This window comes from Eleutherodactylus coqui, chromosome 11 (genome assembly GCF_035609145.1).
Source record: "Eleutherodactylus coqui strain aEleCoq1 chromosome 11, aEleCoq1.hap1, whole genome shotgun sequence".
NCBI classification, from domain to species: domain Eukaryota; kingdom Metazoa; phylum Chordata; class Amphibia; order Anura; family Eleutherodactylidae; genus Eleutherodactylus; species Eleutherodactylus coqui.
The window spans coordinates 94688205-94695044 of NC_089847.1; the positions used below are offsets into that span (position 1 = coordinate 94688205).

The 6840-nt window shown below is 40.9% G+C and overlaps 1 long non-coding RNA gene across 1 annotated transcript; it reads right to left on the reverse strand.

The window, feature by feature from the left end:
* Positions 1-2429: 2429 nt before the first annotated feature.
* Positions 2430-4601, reverse strand: LOC136582832 (uncharacterized). Its single transcript, XR_010787230.1, has 4 exons — positions 4542-4601; positions 3701-3909; positions 3505-3556; positions 2430-3348 (listed from the first exon to the last, which is right to left on the reverse strand). It is a non-coding gene; the product is annotated as an uncharacterized lncRNA (long non-coding RNA).
* Between the last annotated feature and the right edge of the window lie 2239 nt (positions 4602-6840).

Here is a 6840-nt window from a genome sequence, read left to right on the forward strand (position 1 = left end):
ATAAATATTGCAATAGAGAGAATAGAAGAAAGTCCAAATAATGTTTGTTACTTACCAAATATACAGTAGTCCGACTATGATTCCTACAATCACTAATATAATCCACGGCGCACATATCGCAATCACATTGTATAACTCTGTAAGAAGGAAGCATAGATGTTTTATCGCACTTGTTATGTACATATGAAAAGAGGGAGAACTGAATAATAGAAGATAAATATATATGCAGTAAGGAGGCCCATTGTAATTACTGGGTGGCACACCAACAAATGGTTACTATGACAACCACAAGTACATGGCAGCTTGTCTATAGTCCTGTATACAGACACCTACTGCCCTTCCAAGGCATTTGAAGAGGTGATTTCCAAGGTGACTTCTATCCACTTTCCAAAGAAATTGAGGCAAGAGTGTTTATGTCCTTTTTACGATGTCTGCTGTATTATTAGCAACAGGTTCTATCCAAAATCACACAAATACCTGCAGGACATTCACTGCAAACATCACGTTTTATTCAAAGTGTCCAAAATCACAACACAGAAAATCCTGTTTGTTGGATTTTAGTCACTTTGGATATGGGCTCTACAATTGTCCTCCATGTTTCAGTTCATCGGTTACATTTCAGACGGACCCAACATGTTTTCATAGAAGTAAGCTTTTAGTAGAGTTGTAGTACTCACCCATCCTCTCTCGCTCGCCTTCACTAACTCTCTCAGAGGCTCCAGCCGCTGATCAGAGCCTTATAACACCTGGGCAGCATTGTGACATCACCTCTATAATGATGTCACAGGGCCGATGTCTAGAGACTGATAACTGTTAGAACATCTGCTGCTGCTCCAGACCAACCCCAGGTGTCTGAGAAAATAAATCACCGGTCTCTTTGGCAGCAGGGTGATGGGAATATATATTGGTAGCAAAGGGATATGTTTAGTTAATCCTATAGTATTAACCACTTTCTGCTGCAGCCATTTCTCGCTTCTTTTTTTGCCTTCCCACTATCAAAAAATCCTAACTTTTATTTTTCTGGTGACAAATCTACATGAGGAGTTGTCTTTTGCGGGACAAGTTATATTTTTCAATTCTACCACCTAAACCACATTCTGTCCTCTCGTGTCAACTGCTTTACATAGTTTTGTGTCATCTGCAAATATTGCTTTTTTTTACAGTGCAGTCCTTCTACCAGGTCATTAAAAAGAATAGGGCCCAATACTGCCCCCTGTAGCACCCTACTAGTAATGGTAACCCAATCAGAGTATGTACCATTAATGACCACCCCCTGCTTTCTATCACTGACCAGTTACTCACCCACTTACACACATTCTCACCCAGATTTTTTTAAGGTGTCAATTTTTATTCCGTACAAATAAGCAATGGGCCTGGAATTTATTCTGTTGTACCCTGCAATCCAGCGGGTGTTCCCTCCATTATAGGCCTTGCCATGTGTCCTTTAAGTAGATTAGGGCCACAAGGGGTATGGTTCTAAACACGGGACAAACAGGGGTATCCATTTTGGGGTGAAAGTCTTCATCCCTGTGTGCTGTACAAAAAAACCCAGTTTTTAAATTGATGCAACTGCCAAAAAAATGAAAATTGTAATTTTTTTTCCTACTGCTTTGCTTGGATTTATTCAAAAATTGTAGTGTAAAAATACACAGTACACCCCTAGATAAATTTGTTAGGGGGTCTAGTTTTCAAAATGGGGTAATTTGTTGGGGTTCTCTGTCGTTTTGGCCGCTCAAGGGCTCTACAAAAGTGCTATGGGGCCTAAAACGCCTTCATGCTAAATTTCTGTTCTGAAAGCCACCGACTACTCCCTTCATTTTGGGCCCCGTTGTGCATCCAGACAAAAGATTAGGGCCACAATGGGTATATTTCTGAACACGGGAGAAACGGGGGTATCCATTTTGGGGTGTAAATCCTCATTTTCTTGGGCACTATAGGAAAAAAATATGTCTTTAAAATGACATATTTGCAAAAATATGAAATTTTATTTTTTCTCTTCTAAATTGAATTAATTCCTGAAAAAAAACGGTGGGGTCAAAATACTCCTGACCCCCCTCAGTGGATACATTAAGGGGTGTAGTTTTTAAAATGGGGTCATTTGGGGGGGGTATCTATTATTCTGACACTAATGAGCCTTTGCAAACTTGGCTTGGTGCAGGAAAACAAAGTGTTCCTCAAAATGCTGAAAAGTAATGTTAAATTTGTACGTCATCTAAATGGTTAAAAAAAAAAAAAACACAAAAGTTTTTCAAGTGTGCATTCAGAATAAAGTAAACAGATCGAAATATATATCTTATCAAAAATGTGTACAGTATGTTTGGACATATTTGAGATATTAAGATTGAAAATGTGAAAAAAATGACAATTTTTTCACATTTTTCCAATATTGGTACTTTTAATAAATATACACAAATTATATCGGTCTCTTTTTACAACCAAAATGAAGTACAACATGTGGTGAAAAAACAATGTCAGAATCACTTGGATATGTAAAGCCTTTACGGAGTCATGCCACGTTGAACGATGCATGTCAGATTTCCAAAATTTGGCTCCGTCACTAAGGCGCAAATAGGCTTCGTCACTAAGGGGTTAATAGATTCCAGATGCTCTTTTTCCTGCGGTATTACGCAGTGTTTCTGCATCTTCTAATGTATAGCACGCATATCGTTACAGTGTATTCCGTGGTGGATGGGCTTGGTGTGTGGAATACGCTGTAACAATCTACCATAGGTTCCACACATATTCCTCAAAATACATGGGCAATAAAGATCGCAGCATTTTCTATCTTGACGCTTAAACACCAAGATGGTGCATGGCAATCGGTGGCCCGCAGCAAGTATGTAATGTCATTGTGTACTTGTTGCATGCCGCGCGACTGTCACATGCAGGTGGCATGCAGCTAATTGCACTCATGTGCGACCGGCCTGAGAAATGTGAAGAGTCTTGTTTTTATCCCAGGTTTCCTTGGTAGTGCGCCCTCTGGTTTCTCTTTACGGCCTTTCTTTGCTCTCTTCTAATGTTTCTCCTCATCTACATCCATGATGGCATCAGTGATGTTTTCATTAGATGTCTTCTGTTTGCCTCCTCTTCACCTTCCTCTGTATACGGAGCACATTCTATGCTGATAGACGTGCTGACTACTGTTAGCTCCTTCTCCTTGGTTGTGATGAGAAGCCTCTGCTGCTCTTTAGATGCACGTCAGTTGCCTTTACTTCTTTGACGCAGCTGCTCGGAGTCCTGATGTTCTTTGCAGAGATTTTAGTTGCAGTGATGTTGTCTGCTCCGATGCTCTGCGGAGTGGTGTTATCTGCCCTGATGTTCTCTGGCCTCATGTTCTTTATTCTCCTCCTACAATATGCCAAATACATTCTAATTAGACATAAATGACTCCTCCTGTGATCCTCACCTCTCTTCTAATGTTCCTCCTCATCTATATCCATGACGGTATCCCTGATGCTTCCATTAGATGTCTTATGTTGAACATGCTCTTTTATTAATTCTCACCTTCTCTCTCTCCGCCCTGATGTTCTCCGGCCTCGTGTTCTTTATTCTCCTCCTACAATATGCCAAATACATTCTAATTAGACATAAATGACTCCTCCTGTGATCCCCACCTCTCTTCTAATGTTCCTCCTCATCTATATCCATGACAGTATCCCTGGTGCTTTCCTTAGATGTCTACTCCTTTATTAATTCTCACCTTTCTCTCTGTATGGCCCACAACCTATGCTGATAGACGTGCTCACTACTGTCAGGGTCTTCTCTTTGGTGGTAATCTGTAGCTTCTGTTGTTCTGCACTGTCTATCAGCATGTTTATCCGGACGTCATTTCCACGGACTACTTTTGTAAATCGCACCGTTGTTGTTGGGCTCTTTGGAGTGACGTCCTCGCTGGTGTTTCTCTTTCTCCTACAACAATATGTAAAATACATTCCAATGAAATTCAAATAAATCATTTAAAGGGGAAAGTCAACAAAAAGTGATCTGTAGTATACTATATAGACTATTCATAGGATTAGAATGGTGTGGGCCTGTGAGGTCACAAAGAGGAGGTTCCGATACTCTAGAAACCCCTCAAGGATTTCAAAGGCCGTTTACTTTAAAAGTTATATTGGGAGTTTTCATGGCACAAAAGTCTCCAAGCGACTACAAGGGATCCAGGCAATTTATAGAGCAAGAAAACAACTTCTTGTTGCAAATCTCTACGGGTTTAGGCCTGTGGACCACCTATAGAAACCTATTATGTTTGTATGTGGAAAATGTTAGAACCGTAGGGGTAACATGGGAGTCCATGCAACATTTATACCGGCCCCCAACTACCATAAGACATTTATGATACTGGTGCCTACTTATGTGGCAGAGGGGCCGGCTGCTTGGTGTGGCTGTTATGTCTGCATCCCCTATAGCTGAGCCCCCCTGGTTAGACCCCGCCCAATAATACAGATACATTATACAGTAACTCTGAACGCTACGAATGCATATTTATATAAATATTGCAATAGAGAGAATAGAAGAAAGTCCAAATAATGTTTGTTACTTACCAAATATACAGTAGTCCGACTGTGATTCCTACAATCACTAATATAATCCATGGCGCACATATCGCAATCACATTGTATAACTCTGTAAGAAGGAAACATAGATGTTTTATCGCACTTGTTATGTACATATGAAAAGAGGGAGAACTGAATAATAGAAGATATATATATATGCAGTAAGGAGGCCCATTGTAATTACTGGGTGGCACACCAACAAATGGTTACTATGACAACTACAAGTACATGGCAGCTTGTCTATAGTCCTGTATACAGACACCTACTGCCCTTCCAAGACATTTGAAGAGGTGATTTCCAAGGTGACTTCTATCCACTTTCTAAAGAAATTGAGGCAAGAGTGTTTATGTACTTTTCTCGATGTCTGCTGTATTATTAGCAACAGGTTCTATCCAAAATCACACAAATACTTGCAGGACATTCACTGCAAACATCACGTTTTATTCAAAGTGTCCAAAATCACAACACAGAAAATCCTGTTTGTTGGATTTTAGTCACTTTGGTTATGGGCTCTACAATTGTCCTCCATGTTTCAGTTCATCGGTTACATTTCAGACGGACCCAACTTGTTTTCATAGAAGTAAGCTTTCAGTAGAGTTGTAGTACTCACCCATCCTCTCTCGCTCGCCTTCACTAACTCTCTCAGAGGCTCCAGCCGCTGATCAGAGCCTTATAACACCTGGGCAGCATTGTGACATCACCTCTATAATGATGTCACAGGGCCGATGTCTAGAGACTGATAACTGTTAGAACATCTGCTGCTGCTCCAGACCAACCCCAGGTGTCTGAGAAAATAAATCACCGGTCTCTTTGGCAGCAGGGTGATGGGAATATATATTGGTAGCAAAGGGATATGTTTAGTTAATCCTATAGTATTAACCGCTTTCTGCTGCAGCCATTTCTCGCTTCTTTTTTTGCCTTCCCACTATCAAAAAATCCTAACTTTTATTTTTCTGGTGACAAATCTACATGAGGAGTTGTCTTTTGCGGGACAAGTTATATTTTTCAATTCTACCACCTAAACCACATTCTGTCCTCTCTTGTCAACTGCTTTACATAGTTTTGTGTCATCTGCAAATATTGCTTTGTTTTTTACAGTGCAGTCCTTCTACCAGGTCATTAAAAAGACTAGGGCCCAATACTGCCCCCTGTAGCACCCTACTAGTAATGGTAACCCAATCAGAGTATGTACCATTAATGACCACCCCCTGCTTTCTATCACTGACCACTTACTTACCCGCTTACACACATTCTCACCCAGATCAAGCATTCTCATTTTATATAACAATCTTTTACTTGGCACAGTATCAAACGCTTTGGATACGTCCAGATACACAAGATCCAGTGACTCCCCGGTCCAGTCTAAAACTTACCTCCTCGTAGAACCTGATCAGGTTGGTTTCACAGGAGCGGTCTCTCATAAACCCCCGCTGATATGGACTTATACAGCCATTGTCCTTGCGATCCTCCAGGATTGCATCTCATAGATACCTTTCAAACATTTTACCCACAATAGAAGTAAGACTTACCAGCCTGTAGTTTCCAGGCTCACTTTGTGACCCCTTTTTGAATATCGGCACCACATTATTATTATGCGCCATTCCAGTGGATCAGACCCCGCCACTATAGAGTATTCAGACTGAAAGCGTAATGGCTCCATAGGCTGTCCTTTATGAAATGGAGACCGAAGCTGCAAGCCTTGGTCTCTGTTTCAGCAAGTTTCTGTTCTTTTCCGGCATTACGGTCAGATAGAATAATGCAGCCGATTACACTATTCAATCCAGCCAAAATGCCGGAGACAAATGGAAACCGGCTGAAATGGAGATCATAAGTGGAGCCGTTCAGTTTTCCTTCTGAATACCAGTTTTTGCATGTCGGACAAAACCCTCGTACAAGAAGCCTGGATGGGCGCCCAAACGAGGTGTGAATGTAGCCTAAATGTACACATTTAGTATGGTCCGTGAACACACAGCATGTTAATGGGACAAATCTCTGCCTATTTAATCCTTCTTGCGTTTCCTTTGCCCGCGTAATTAATGTGTAAATAGGTGGAAAAAATGCAAGCGGGCCGCATTGATTTTATGTGCAAATATGCCTGTATCCTTCATATTCACTGCATATGTGGCCAGTCCCATTGACTTTAATGATTTTGGTCCATAATATGCATCCAAATAGGAGATGCTGCAGTTTTGTCATATGCTTATATGCCCGCATTAAAAAAACATGTGCGCAAATCAATGGGGATTTAGTCCTCCTTATTAGGGTGGCTACCCACTAGCGATATTGT